Consider the following 16,497-nt stretch of genomic DNA (forward strand, 5'->3'; position numbering starts at 1 on the left):
ACGGGCGATTCACGATGTCAGCAAAAGGATGCCTCATGATCATAGATTATATTATATTATATTATATTATATTATATTATATTATATTATATTATATTATATTATATTATATTATATTATATTATATTATATTATATTATATTATATTATATTATATTATATTATATTATATTATATTATATTATATTATATTATATTATATTATATTATATTATATTATATTATATTATATTATATTATATTATATTATATTATATTATATTATATTATATTATATTATATTATATTATATTATATTATATTATATTATATTATATTATATTATATTATATTATATTATATTATATTATATTATATTATATTATATTATATTATATTATATTATATTATATTATATTATATTATATTATATTATATTATATTATATTATATTATATTATATTATATTATATTATATTATATTATATTATATTATATTATATTATATTATATTATATTATATTATATTATATTATATTATATTATATTATATTTTATTTTTAGGGCTCCAGATATATCCTTGTTTGTTTTGGCAAGGATTTTCAGCCCTCCCACTCTAAAATGGTCTCCGCGGTCCCTGGCTAATGGCTCGGGCGAAGCGTCGTGTTGAAGACGGCATATTTATGCTTTCTCACTTTCCTAATATGGTGCGCGCGTGGTCAGAGCCCTTGCGCGCGTGCGTGACGTCATGGCCGCTGGTGACGTGATAATGCAAATTAGAATAGAAATCAAAGAGACCCAAGCTAGCTTGCAAGCTACAGATCTGCGATGATCTGGATAATTGTAAGCGTAATTTTGGGGACTTTATTGGGTATACTAGACCATGTATACCCAAATCTACAAATACTATATATACCAAAAATGTTAGCGGCAGAGTCGCGCAATGGTAAGTTGAAATCTTTGTTATTTTACCTCAAAATGACACTGCGCTTTCTCGAATGTGTTCCTTTTTTTTTGCGATAGCCTTTAGCGATTTTTTTTTACATATTTTATTTATTTTGCAGTAATTCTCGGAATTACAGATTTTTCAGAACCAAGCTCTCTCATCGGTAAGTGTTGAAATGTTTAATATTTCTTGGATTAATTATTTTTAAAAACTAAACGATTTACTTGATAGTTTGTTCCATTGCTTGTTAGCTTAGCCACAACTAAAAGCAATGAAAAAGATATCGTTATTTACAAGTGTTTGAACCCTTCTGAATTAGTCTATAGATCGATTGTTGTTGTTTTCTGTTCAGATACCTGTGCTGTATATAAAAACCGCACGAGATAATGTTGGCAATACAAATTTTGTTGCAAACCATTAGCTAACGGGGAATGGGGGGGGGGGGGGGGGGGGGAGCGGGGACAGTTCACAGTGGATGCGGGATTTTCCAAAGGACATATGGGGCGCACTGTCTGCTTCCCTTTTTTATTGGGGGGGGGGGGAGGTTGTTCTAGAGACATCAGGTCTACTACTACTGTTCTACTACTGTTTATTCAATCACAGAGACTTGGGGTGCGGTCATTAATTACTGGGGGGCATTTTTGCAAACTCTGGGCTAAAAATGTTTTGTCCCCCTCAAATCCAAGCCCAAAAATCGTGCCCCCCCCCGCCTCCACTTATTTATATTCAATGATTATATGTCTTTACAACCACAGAGCCACAGAGACTTGATATATTGAATGTAACTGAGAATAACCTTTTACTAAAATATAGATCAGCTAGCATGTCAATTTTGTCTTTTTTAATTTAAGTATGAATCTTCACTTCGCTAGTTTAAGAGTGACAAATAGATGAACAACATATACCTGTGTCGCTAGAAAACGACTACGTCGTCGACGAGTCTAGGTTTCGCAACATTTTAATGTATTTGTTTTGTTCAACTGATTAGAACAGGCAGGCGCCGAATTAATTCTGGTTTTAATATATTAATGAGCAAGAACGTCATTGTTCAAATGTAAATTTTTTTCAGTTCACAATGTTTCCTCTATTATATACTTAGTTCAATATTGTTCAGGAACCAATCTTGTATTTATATAAATATATTTTGAGAATCCCTCTAATGGTTGACAGACAAAGACCCAAAAATGTGACCACCCTTTAATGACAGCCCCAAAAATGTGACCTCCCCCCCAAAAAAAAAAATTGGCGCCCTAAAAGACATAGCCTCCCTACATATTTGCCGCCCCCCCCCCCCCCCCCCCCCCCCAGTAATAAATGACCGCTCCCTTAGTCGCAGAGGCGTACAACATAAGACTTCAGCCCTGTGTTGATTCATAAATTTCAGGAAATGGTATAACGAGACTAAGAGTAATAACCTCTATCCATTTGTTTGCAGAGTTTCGGGACAGAAGAATTGGATACGCTCGGGAGCCTACACGCCCAGATGATGTATTTAGATGTAATATAACAGGTGAGTAAAGATTTCACCTGACATATAACCACCAAGATAATCTATATACATATAGTACAACACGCAGAGATGATTGATTTTTTGCCATTAAAAACTCTGAAAATTTAAATACGAGAATAAGTAACCTGTGTCTATTTTATTTCTTTGCAGAGTTTCGGGACAGAGGGATTGGATACGAGCGGCAGCCTTCCCTTCCCTTTTACGTGTATAAGAACACAACCTACACGCCAGGTGAGTAATGAAATCAAATAAGTCATATAACCTTACCCTTTGACGTGTATAACACTATCTTTACGACAGGTGCAAATGGTGTTATACACCTCACCGGGAAGTTACGTGTATAATACTACACTAGTCGCCTGTATGTCAGCAGATGATATGACATCTGGTCGGTGGACACGTCGTCTTATACTATAACATGAGTGATTGACTCAAAAACTTTTACACTTGTCTCCTTGCTGATCATTTCTGTATTTTATATTGTAATTGAACTTTGTTTATGTTGCTGATCTATTTGTTTTGTTTTAATCGTAGTCGGGCTGGTTCCGAAGGTAACCGCCCTAGCTGTAATCCCACCTGCACCGGAAGTAGTACCGCCATGGTGCAATCCTTTTTTCGTGTCGTTTGTCGTCATGGCGACCATGGTCACGGTAGCTGTTTTAGCAGTCAACTGGGACAGCGGAGACCAAACTGATGACGATAAAGAAGACGAGAACAAGATGTCTTCCGACTTGAGGATCTGCCTGATGAAGGTGAGTACTGAGATGAATGTACAGTACCACGTCTGGTCTCTTTGCGAGTTCCAGGAAGAGGCGTTGGAGGGCGGAGGGAGGGGGGTCGAAGCAGTACTACGTAAGTGCCAAAAAACACTGTAGGACTTTTAGAAGTTGTTGTATCTAATAATAATACTTGAAGGATATTCACTCAGAATAGCTGCAGAAGCAAAAGCTGTAGAAGGGCAAGTATTGCAAGTATATCACGTATATGACAATTAGGGCGTCCGCTGTACAATATCTAGGGCCAGATACATATTACCAACTGTTTGTCCCGAAGACTGTTATTCAAAGTATGTTTTTAGATAGCGAAAATATATCAAGAAAAAGGAGAGTAGGAAAATGGTTAGGGTTAGTTTAAGAGAGTAGTTATAACTTGGGAAGGGAATTGTGTTGAAGTTACATTTTGCTTTACAGGAACAAGGCGCGCCTTCAGCAACGTTCCACCCCCTGGCGAGTTGCGCCGAAAATGATCTGTGCAGTAAACAGACCCAAGACTTAGACAAAAGGGTAAAACTCGAAGAAAAGGAAGTTCAAGCATTAGTTCCTCCTCGTGCGCGGTGTGAGTCCAGATCACCTCCTGTCATGGGCACCAAGTCCATCGCGAAAATGGCTTCAGTGTCATATGAAGATGCGTCGCCAATCAAACACGCGGTTATCCTTTCTAACGCTCTGAGTGCTTGGCGGTCAATTCCAATCGTCTTGGACGCTCTTTTTCCAGGCACTGTAGCACCAAACCGCTGTAGATCAACCAGCGCTGCTTCGATTACCAGTGACTTGACGATCCTCACAGCACCACCATCCGGGAGCTCCAGAATATTATTACCCGCAGGGCAACAAGAGCCTTTGCTACCAAGAGTTAATGAAGAGGAAGCACTAACTGTCAGTAAACAGCTAGCAGCCAAATCACTTGCATCAGTGAAGGGCCCAGAACCAACTCAGCCCATGGGGAAGGAGAGACAATTTAAGCCCGAGTACACCATGGGCTTGCTAGCAGTACTGGCTAGAGTAAAAAGCCGTGTTAACCGCCTGACGTCGTCCAACAGCAGCACCATTGATGGAAATCGACTACTACCAATGAAGACCGCTGCACTCGGTTTCGCTGAATTTGGCACTGCCTTGTCGCCTGTTCTGATGTTCAATATCAGAAGAAAAGACCATGATGAGAACTCCGCCCTTCATGAATCAACTTTACAGATGTCCAAAACTGTTTCGGCTGCTATGTCGACAGCACACGTGAACATCTTAGCCAACAGCCGCACTGCCACTGTTGCATCCTTTAAGAACGTGGAGACGGAGTTACAGCAAAAGGATGCTTCCAGTGACAATTATAACAAAAGTATCAGCAGCAGTAGGGATATCGGTGGTCACATGTTGAGGACCGTGAGTCGTCCATTGTCGGCGCCAATGCCAAGACGCTCTACATCTATCAGTGACCTTGCACGTGATTTGCCGACCCCGAGGCAAGCTGCTCACTCAGTATCACTCCCAGACCTGACCATGGTGCAAACACCAGCTCGGTTTTCTGATGATGAACAAGCAAAACCATCTAAGCTGCGACTTGATGCACCAAAACCTCAATCGGCGCTGGTGACGTCGACAAAAACCAAGGCAATAGAGCCACAGTCAGTGATGGTTTCCAAGCCTTCTTCTGCTTCTGCTTCCCCCAGCAACACCTACAGAACCCAAAACACTGATCAGGTTAAGTCTGGCTCGTCTATCCATGCTCCCACAAGCAATGAAGACATAATCAAGGCAATGTCTTCTTCTGCTACTTCTCCCAAGACCACTGAGCGCTTTGCTTCCAAACCTGAGGTGAAGGACGCGTGTGAAACTGAAAGTCCTTCACTTCTAACCGCATATGACATCCAAGAAAAAATAAACAGCCTCTCAATGCATGCCAAAGAGACACGAACTCAGAAGAGGAGGAGACGTCGAGAAAAGGCTAAGCTATATGCCAGCTTGCGAGCTCTGTCGAATGACACAACGCCAGCCAACGACAGCAAGGCTGATAATACGCAGGCTAGCGTCACTGAGATTGATGAGGATGTTACCACCACTGTTGCATCCTTTAAGAACGTGAAGACGAAGTTACAGCAAAAGGATGCCTCAAGTGGCAATGATAACGAAAGTGTCAATAGTAGTAGGGATATCGGTGGTCACATGTTGAGGATCGTGAGTCGTCCATCGTCGGCGCCAATTCCAAGACGCTCTACATCTATCAGTGACCTTGCACGTGATTTGCCGACCCCGAGGCAAGCTGCTCACTCAGTATCACTCCCAGACCTGACCATGGTGCAAACTCCAGCTCGGTTTTCTAATGGTGAACAAGCAAAATCATCTAAGCTGCGACTTGATGCACCAAAACCTCAATCGGCGCTGGTGACGTCGACAAAAACCAAGGCAGTAGAGCCACAGTCAGTGATGGCTTCCAAGCCTTCTTCTGCTTCTGCTTCCCCCAGCAACACCTACAGAACCCAAAACACTGATCAGGTTAAGTCTGGCTCGTCTATCCATGCTCCCACAAGCAATAAAGACAGAATCAAGGCAGTGTCTTCTTCTGCTATGGCTCCAAAAACATCTGAGCGTTTTACTACCAAGCCTGGTTCGTCTATCGATGCTCCCACAGGCAAGAAAGACAGAATCAAGGCAGTGTCTTCTTCTGTTACAGCTTCCAAGACATCTGAGCGTTTTACTACCAAGCCTGGTTCGTCTATCGATGCTCCCACAGGCAATAAAGACAGAATCAAGGCATTATCTTCTTCTTTTACAGCCCCAAAGACATCTGAGCGTTTTGCTACCAAGCCTGGTTCGTCTATCGATGCTCCCACAGGCAATAAAGACAGAATCAAGGCAGTATCTTCTTCTGTTACAGCCCCAAAGACATCTGAGCGTTTTGCTACCAAGCCTGGTTCGTCTATCGATGCTCCCACAGGCAATAAAGACAGAATCAAGGCAGTATCTTCTTCTGTTACTGCCCCAAAGACATCTAAGCGTTTTGCTACCAAGCCTGGTTCGTCTATCGATGCTCCTACAGGCAAGAAAGACAGAATCAAGGCAGTTTCTTCTTCTGCTACTACTTCCAAGACCACTGGGCGCTTGGCTCCGTCGGGTTTGTTTTTACATGCTCTTCCAAGAAACATAGACAGAACAAGTTCTAGTAAATCAATCTCTTCGAAGCGTTCAAGCGACTCAGGCCCTTCAGCATACACGCTAAGGGTGGTAAGGGAGAACCTCAGGACCAGCAGCCTTTTAGTGACGCCCCCAGAAAGGAGCCTTCAGACGCCTGTACCACCGAAACCAACTGAAGCACAAAAAAGAAAAGCACGCAGGGTGAAGCTGGAGATGTACCTTAGCATGAGCTTAAATACTCAAGGGGTTCATAAAAGAGGGTCATCTAATACACCAAGTACTGCTAAACGCCCAATCAAAATGACTGAAGATGCATTCCCGACGACGGGAACAAGTGGCGGGCGTCAGAAAGCCACGGTTATTGATAGAGCAGATGCATCGAAGTGTCCCACTGGCTAGAGACTCCCGTCACCCTCTGGACTTAAACGCCCTCAGAAATAAGATAGAACTATGTACCTGGACCTGTTCATATAACTTTTACAACACTCTCAGGAATTAGGCTAGAACTCCATTATCAACCTACTCATATAGTTTCATATTACCCGTTCTCTATATGCCTTTTATTTTATGCTTATTTTTTATCCACTTGCAAACTAATAAATACTATTTCCGTTTAACCCTTTGTCTTTTGTTTTTAAATGCTACTCTGAGAGAGGTTTGGAAATCCTAGAGGCTGCACACGGAAATTGCCACTCTCATGTTGCAGAGGCGTTGACGTTTCAGGATTCATGTATAGACCAATCGCCTCTAGCCCCTCGCGAAGCCGAGTTGTCTGTTTTCGCTGTTTTCGTGCTGAAAACCAAGAGAACCTGGAAAAGACAATTCTTTAGAATATTCTTTGGAGATAAAAAAGGCTTTTAATGCCGATGATTTTTTGTTGGACTTTCAGAAGGCTAGGGAAATGTTTGAGCTTCATACGTGGTTTTAGCAGTCTGAATCCGCAAGACCACTGGCGAGTTAAGCATGCATTGACTGAGGTAAAGTAAGGTAATTAATTCTCAAGTGAATCAGCAGTTGTTAGATTTGATAGTAACACTGTAGTTATAAGTTATAGTAGCTATGTAAGGACCTTTGGTATAAATCACAATCAGTTAAATCAATCGACATTTTAATGAACAATTTCTCAGCAATTTATATATTTAGATATTTACTAAATAATCTTACAATTTTTATGCTTTGAAAGTCCTTGATCTGAATTGTGTAAAGAATGTTTCTGTAGGCTATAAACCCTTTGCAAATCAGACTCTCAATCCAATCTATTCTACGATAAAATTATATCAATCAAGTTTTAGACATTCAAAACCAAACTTTTAACCGCAAGTTGGATATAGACTTTAATTAGCAGATTTTTCATCTAAAGCGTACATCGCATAACGATGTTGAGATAATAACTATACACTAAAACATTTTGTGCCACAAAAAATGATGCCTGGTAATCTAAATAAGAAAAATTCAATAAATAATAAAAAGTTAATATAATATAAAATAATTATTTTATAATATAATTATAAAAATACTTTATACCTTAATATATATCTTATTAAATATTGTACTATAACTTTGAGAAGATCACAAAGCTTAAGAAATACACCAATTTAAAAATTCATGGTGCTCCATTTTCCTAAACACGCCTTGCAAGATTCGAGGGATGCAGACTCTTGTATATGAGGACAAATAAAAAATTCCAAAAATTCACGCACTAGACTCGCGGTAAAGAAAATGGGCATACCAGAGGGACTTCAGAATGTGAGGGGACGGGAAAAATATTCCAACTAAAAAATCATCGATCATAAAAGAGGACGCCATGGACTCGAGGCAACCCCTAAATAAAATCCATCACCCGTTTATCCCCAATAATCGCCATACGCTCGGTCTTAGGGAACTGTCTCGTCAATACTATTCACTTCCGAGTCTTCTTAAACTGTAAAGACCCCTTCCACTCTTTCTATTAACCGTCCCGTTTCCGTCACCAAAGTTTGTCTTGAGGTACTTGTCCTGGAATTGTCTCTCCTTGAACTCGGAGGCCCCACCGTACAGGCAGTACAGCTAGGGTTACGCTCGGCGGGTGGCTGGACCAGACAGTGGGGGAGGGACTAGCCCATTGATGGTTTTACCGAGGGGGAAGTTCAGATCGTCTAGAAATTCTTCAAATGTTGAAATGACTGGCTGAGATTCAAAGAGAATGAGTTTTAGGTAATTAGGTTCTCCTGGTATTAAGTAATACTGCGAAACGATTCTTTTCGGGTAAGTAAGCCTTCGCTAATACATATTTTGCTTAGAACGGTTTTTCTTTTCTCTTTTACATCACTTTGGGCAATTAAGCTGTGTTCTTTTCTGGGATATGACACGCTGGCACTAGGGCATACTGTGGCCTCCCCCGTTTGTCACCATATCAAGAAAATTCAGCCAAAAATTGTTGTTTCTTCCACAGAAAACACGCTACAAGAATTTGACGTTTTTGCCCTAAATAAATAACCCATACATAATTTCTATTAAAGTTCACGAAATATTCATTCATTCATAGTGGAGCCAAGCCCCATAGGCATAGAAATATGGTATAGGTATGCGACTTGGTTTTTGTGGTCATAGCGCGGGTACCCTGTGGTGTCACTCGCCAGCCAGCCAGTCAGTCAGCCGCGCGAATCCCAGGCCTCACTCGACCCCGCAATGCAACTAAATACAAGCACGGAGCAAGGGAAAAAGTTCTGTACAGGACCCGAAATGATCCCAGGACCCGAAACGATCCCAGGACCCGAAATGATCCCCAAAAGTACCCCAAATGATCCTGGGACCCGAAACGATACCGAGGAGTCCCCGAAATTAACCCCAAGGAATTGCGGTAATGGACAAAGGGAAAGCAGAAGAAATACTTGCAATTCTTGAAGCATAATTAAGGGTTAACAGCGACTCAATTTCTAAACAACGTGACTTAAAAATATTAAATTCCAATTTAATACTTCTATTTATTACATTGCCCGGCGTTAAACACATAAACAGAGTCCAAAACAAATACACAACTTTCAATTGCTACTGAAAGGAATACAGCATAAACATAGCACAGCTTTGCTCAGATCAACCAAACTCTCGACCTTCCATCACACTCTAAACATTTTGCGGTTCAAAACATCACCCCTAAAAATTAATATTCATTTGACAACCAAACATGTATTTCACCACGAAATTCTTGTTTACACGAGCGAATATTTACCGACACATTATATTTAGGCAGCCGGTTTGGCCGAGAAGATGGAACGACAAAAGCACACTGAGTAATACACTCGAACAACCACCACATTTACTACCGATGCAAAATATTAAGAGGATGTAGCTTTTGTTGAAAGCAATATTATGTGAGTTTTGAATTTCCTCATGTAGTCGTGCGTACACCCCGGCATGATCTCATGATAGGATAGGTCTTTCATTCACCGAATAAAAACATGCAAAAAAATAACCTTAACCCATTTCGCTCCTATGAAAATCAGCATGTCCTATCCTTTCTTTTTGGCTTTTTATGTAAAAATGATTTATCGACACCGTGTTCTTCAAATTACTATCACAGGAATTGTTAGTTGACCCCAATTTCTGAGTCAACCACTGTATTTCCCCCGCAGTCGTATATTAATATCTTAATACTATAGTTTTAGTTAATGTAAATTTGCTTTTAATAACATAAATAAAGCTAAATGTTTCAAATGTTTTTAAAACTGAAAGCCAATCCTTACACATTCCTTTTGTTGTCCATTACTGCAATTCCTTGGGGTTCATTCCGGGGACTCTTGGGGATCGTTTCGGGTCCTGGGATCAGTTGGGGAACTTTTGGGGATCGTTTCGGGTCCTGGGATCGTTTCGGGTCCTGGGATCATTTCGGGTCCTGTACAGTTCTTGTCGATTATGCGATGATTATTTATTTTGCCTCAAATTTTGTGACTTAAGGATAAAGTCAACTAGAGGAGATCTACTAACATTCATTCACGCCAAGATTTATCTGGTTTTAGCTAGTAAATTTAAGCAAGTAACAGTTCACATTAAAAAGCGAACAGAACCACAAGAAAGCGACAAAAAAAAACAATGGAAGGTGAGTTTTGGAATAGGATTTGTATTGTCTATTGCGGATATGACAGTTATTAGGCTTTTTGTTGTCCTTTTTGTATGCTTTGAGAATGCGAGTACTCAACTTAGTAATCAAATTATTTGAGCATAACAGGTTTTGTTTTGACATTCTTCGTTTTATCTATATTCTTGATTGTGTTGAATAAAATACAATACAACAAAAACTGGAATTCGTCTTTAATAAGACTTCTTCAGGGCAGATTGATTGTGTTGAGATATTTCATAAAGGCTAACAAATATCGTGTTGAATTTGTCAAATACTGCTAAAGAAGACCTATCTTGTATTTATATCCTGTGCTCTTAGTCCTAAGAAGATACATATCCTTAGAAGATACCGCAGCTTTTTCAACTTACAAGAGAAATTTTCCTTACCGAGGATAAAAAAACCCTATTTTCAATATGTATTGTTGTTATTGTCTGCATCTTGCATCTCATGTGGTTATTTTTTTTTTCAAATATTTGTGGAAAATTAGTTAGATTATAAATGGCTTGATAAAAAGATTGTTTTGAAAGAAATAATAAATAATTGTTTTCACTCTTTTATGAACCAGGAACTACCTGAGGGCCAAGATGTATGCTAAAGACTGGAAGACATGAGAATTAAAAATCATGTCTTGAAGAGAACAGTAGGATGTTCTTATTCACTTGTCATTTGATACCCCCACACCCATGGTCCCAGGACAGGGTGGGGGATTCAACTTTAATAAAAGCCTGTTTCCAAGTTAAGAGTCAAAAACAGTCAATACCACCACCCCTCTTGACATATTCTGGTTAAAAAGTGGTCTAAAACCCCACATTAACCCCTGACTTCTGTGGGACCATAAGGGAGGGGGCACAAATGACTAGTTCATTACTATGTGATTCAGCAGTACACACTCATAGGTTTCTTTAGAACAAGATACTTATATAATATAAAACTAAAAACAAACTTTTGCTTTTTAAATAATAAATCTGTAAAGAAAACAGTTTTCTATCAACCTAAAGATAACGGGAAAGGGGATATTTTAGAAAAGTACTAAATATAATTATCACATTATTGTTATTATATTTTCTTTTCAGACATTTAAGGAAGAGTCATATTTCTTCCTTTTTCTTCTCCCTGTTGACTATTTTTATGCAATTGATGCTCTTTGCTATTTAACCTCTACACCAAAAATAAATTAATGAACAGATTTGATTTTTAAATGAGAAATTTTCATTTATTACTTTCACTTATATTTTCTTTTTAGGATTTTCTTTTCAAGTCTCTTGCCCATTACATTTATTTTAGTTGTTTAGATTTATTTCATTGGAAATGTTAGATCCAGGGTTTCTCAAAACACCAAAATATAATGCATTACTAGATGTATATTTGTAGATATTAATTCCCATGGGGATGAAAAATCACCACTTAAAATGGTACATTAAATCTTCAGCATTGCATCTTATCTAAAATTGTCTGACACTATATTCCATCTTTGAAATCCTGTTTCATCCATTGTTCTTCACAAGAACAAAGCTTGTCAGAATGTAGCTTTACAAATGTACATTAATGGAACTTTTATTAAGGGGAAGGGTTTTTTAGGGCAAGATACTTAAACTTTATAACACTAGCAACAACCTTGTTCTTTTTCAATAATAGAATTCTGTTCACATAGCTTGGATAGCAAAGACATGGCCTCTTTAGAGGCCTGTGGTGGTTAAAAGGTTAAGATAATGGGGAAGGGGAAATGTCAAGAAATGCTCAATCAAATTATTTTCATTACTGTTATATTTTTTTCACCAAACCTTTCAAGTAGAGTCAATTCACTTTATATCTCCTCTCCCGTCGATTATTTTTTAGTCAATTGATATTCTTTGATTCCTCTCTACCCCAAACATAGATCAATGAAAGGGTTGGGTTTGAAATTAGAAGTTAGCATTTTCAATCTGTTTTTTCTTCATTGCATTCATTTGGGAGTAGGCCACCAACAACAAGGCCACTATTTGGTAAAGTGGGGTGCACCAATATGTAATGCATGAAAGGAGATATATTTTTGGATTTTAATTTCCAGACATTTTTCTGAATATTCGGTCCAATGAAGGAGAGAATCGCCACTAAATCAATACATAAAAATCACAGTATGGCATCTAAACAGTCTAAATATATTATTTTGAATCTTTGGAATGCTGTTACATCTATGACATTTTCTGCACAAGGGCAAAGCTTGTGGGAGTATTGTTTTGATTAAAAAAAAGATACAGTCGAACCTCTATTAAGCGGTCACCCTTGGGACTTAGCTTAGTGACCGCTTAATAGAGGTTGACCGCTTAATAGAGGTTTCGCTATTTTCTCCCCTAAATTAGCGTAAATCGAGTTGTAATTATACATAAGAACTTTTTATTATAATAAACAACAGTAACAATCATGTTAGCCCTAAGACGGGGCCTGGTGCATTCCAATTTGATCCAGAAATGTTTGAAACCGCCAAAATAAATCGATATGTATTGTCGTATGCAGGGGGGGGGGGGGGGGGGGGGGGGGGGCACGTGCCCTCAGTGCCCCAACTCCTGCTACGGCCTGCAGAATGTTTCTATAGGTAGATTTGTAGATTTGTATATTTTCGTTCCTTGTAAGACACTTTCATCGATGCCACGATGTCAGCAGGCGGCGCCATATCAAACATATCCCCCACGGATAGTGTCCTTCGTATGTATTGCCTTATATGGTCATTCATGCCCATATTTAGAAGAGCTAAAGTTTCCCCGTTCCCTGATCTACAGAAAACATGGTGAAAAATACTGATCAATTTATATTATATTATATTATATTATATTATATTATATTATATTATATTATATTATATTATATTATATTATATTATATTATATTATATTATATTATATTATATTATATTATATTATATTATATTATATTATATTATATTATATTATATTATATTATATTATATTATATTATATTATATTATATTATATTATATTATATTATATTATATTATATTATATCATATCATATCATATCATATCATATCATATCATATCATATCATATCATATCATATCATATCATATCATATCATATCATATCATATCATATCATATCATATCATATCATATCATATCATATCATATCATATCATATCATATCATATCATATCATATCATATCATATCATATCATATCATATCATATCATATCATATCATATCATATCATATCATATCATATCATATCATATCATATCATATCATATCATATCATATCATATCATATCATATCATATCATATCATATCATATCATATCATATCATATCATATCATATCATATCATATCATATCATATCATATCATATCATATCATATCATATCATATCATATCATATCATATCATATCATATCATATCATATCATATCATATCATATCATATCATATCATATCATATCATATCATATCATATCATATCATATCATATCATATCATATCATATCATATCATATCATATCATATCATATCATATCATATCATATCATATCATATCATATCATATCATATCATATCATATCATATCATATCATATCATATCATATCATATCATATCATATCATATCATATCATATCATATCATATCATATCATATCATATCATATCATATCATATCATATCATATCATATCATATCATATCATATCATATCATATCATATCATATCATATCATATCATATCATATCATATCATATCATATCATATCATATCATATCATATCATATCATATCATATCATATCATATCATATCATATCATATCATATCATATCATATCATATCATATCATATCATATCATATCATATCATATCATATCATATCATATCATATCATATCATATCATATCATATCATATCATATCATATCATATCATATCATATCATATCATATCATATCATATCATATCATATCATATCATATCATATCATATCATATCATATCATATCATATCATATCATATCATATCATATCATATCATATCATATCATATCATATCATATCATATCATATCATATCATATCATATCATATCATATCATATCATATCATATCATATCATATCATATCATATTATATTATATTATATATTATTTTTAGGGCTCCAGATATATCCTTGTTTGTTTTGGCAAGGATTTTCATCCCTCCCACTCTAAAATGGTCTCCGCGGACCCTGGCTAATGGCTCGGGCGAAGCGTCGTGTTGAAGACGGCATATTTATACTTTCTCACTGTCCTTATATGGTGCGCGCGTGGTCAGAGCCCTTGCGCGCGTGCGTGACGTCATGGCCGCTGGTGACGTGATAATGCAAATTAGAATAGAAATCAAAGAGACCCAAGCTAGCTTGCAAGCTACAGATCTGCGATGATCTGGATAATTGTAAGCGTAATTTTGGGGACTTTATTGGGTATACTAGACCATGTATACCCAAATCTACAAATACTATATTTACCAAAAATGTTAGCGGCAGAGTCGCGCAATGGTGAGTTGAAATCTTTGTTATTTTACCTCAAAATGACACTGCGCTTTCTCGAATGTGTTCCTTTTTTTGCGATAGCCTTTAGCGATTTTTTTTTACATATTTTATTTATTTTGCAGTAATTCTCGGAATTACAGATTTTTCAGAACCAAGCTCTCTCATCGGTAAGTGTTGAAATGTTTAATAATTCTTGGATTAATTATTTTTAAAAACTAAACGATTTACTTGATAGTTTGTTCCATTGCTTGTTAGCTTAGCCACAACTAAAAGCAATGAAAAAGATATCGTTATTTACAAGTGTTTGAACCCTTCTGAATTAGTCTATAGATCGATTGTTGTTGTTTTCTGTTCAGATACCTGTGCTGTATATAAAAACTGCACGAGATAATGTTGGCAATACAAATTTTGTTGCAAACCATTAGCTAACGGGGAATGGGGGGGGTGGAGCGGGGACAGTTCACAGTGGATGCGGGATTTTCCAAAGGACATATGGGGCGCACTGTCTGCTTCCCTTTTTTATTGGGGGGGGGATGTTGTTCTAGAGACATCAGGTCTACTACTACTGTTCTACTACTGTTTATTCAATCGCAGAGACTTGGGGTGCGGTCATTAATTACTGGGGGGCATTTTTGCAAAACTCTGGGCTAAAAATTTTTTGTCCCCCTCAAATCCAAGCCCAAAAATCGTGCCCCCCCCCCGAGACCGCAACCCTCCCCGCCTCCACTTATTTATATTCAATGATTATATGTCTTTACAACCACAGAGACTTGATATATTGAATGTAACTGAGATATAACCTTTTACTAAAATATAGATCAGCTAGCATGGCAATTTTGTCTTTTTTAATTTAAGTATGAATCTTCACTTCGCTAGTTTAAGAGTGACAAATAGATGAACAACATATACCTGTGTCGCTAGAAAACGACTACGTCGTCGACGAGTCTAGGTTTCGCAACATTTTAATGTATTTGTTTTGTTCAACAGATTAGAACAGGCAGGCGCCGAATAAATTCTGGTTTTAATATATTAATGAGCAAGAACGTCATTGTTCAAATGTAAATTTTATTCAGTTCACAATGTTTCCTCTATTATATACTTAGTTCAATATTGTTCAGGAACCAATCTTGTATTTATATAAATATATTTTGAGAATCCCTCTAATGGTTGACAGACAAAGACCCAAAAATGTGACCACCCTTTAATGACAGCCCCAAAAATGTGACCTCCCCCCCCCAAAAAAAAAATTGGCGCCCTAAAAGACATAGCCTCCCTACATATTTGCCGCCCCCCCCCCCCCCCCCCCCCCAGTAATAAATGGCCGCTCCCTTAGTCGCAGAGGCGTACAACATAAGACTTCAGCCCTGTGTTGATTCATAAATTTCAGGAAATGGTATAACGAGACTAAGAGTAATAACCTCTATCCATTTGTTTGCAGAGTTTCGGGACAGAAGAATTGGATACGCTCGGGAGCCTACACGCCCAGATGATGTATATAGATGTAATATAACAGGTGAGTAAAGATTTCACCTGACATATAACCACCAAGATAATC

The 16,497-nt window shown here is 37.3% G+C and overlaps 1 long non-coding RNA gene across 1 annotated transcript; it reads left to right on the plus strand.

Moving 5' to 3' along the window:
- The first annotated feature begins 691 nt into the window (after positions 1 to 691).
- Positions 692 to 2,763, plus strand: LOC125572360. The gene is made up of 3 exons (XR_007313786.1): positions 692 to 1,088; positions 2,361 to 2,435; positions 2,586 to 2,763. It is a non-coding gene; the product is annotated as an uncharacterized LOC125572360 (long non-coding RNA).
- Positions 2,764 to 16,497: the final 13,734 nt, after the last annotated feature.

This window comes from Nematostella vectensis, chromosome 9 (genome assembly GCF_932526225.1).
Source record: "Nematostella vectensis chromosome 9, jaNemVect1.1, whole genome shotgun sequence".
Lineage (NCBI taxonomy): Eukaryota > Metazoa > Cnidaria > Anthozoa > Actiniaria > Edwardsiidae > Nematostella > Nematostella vectensis.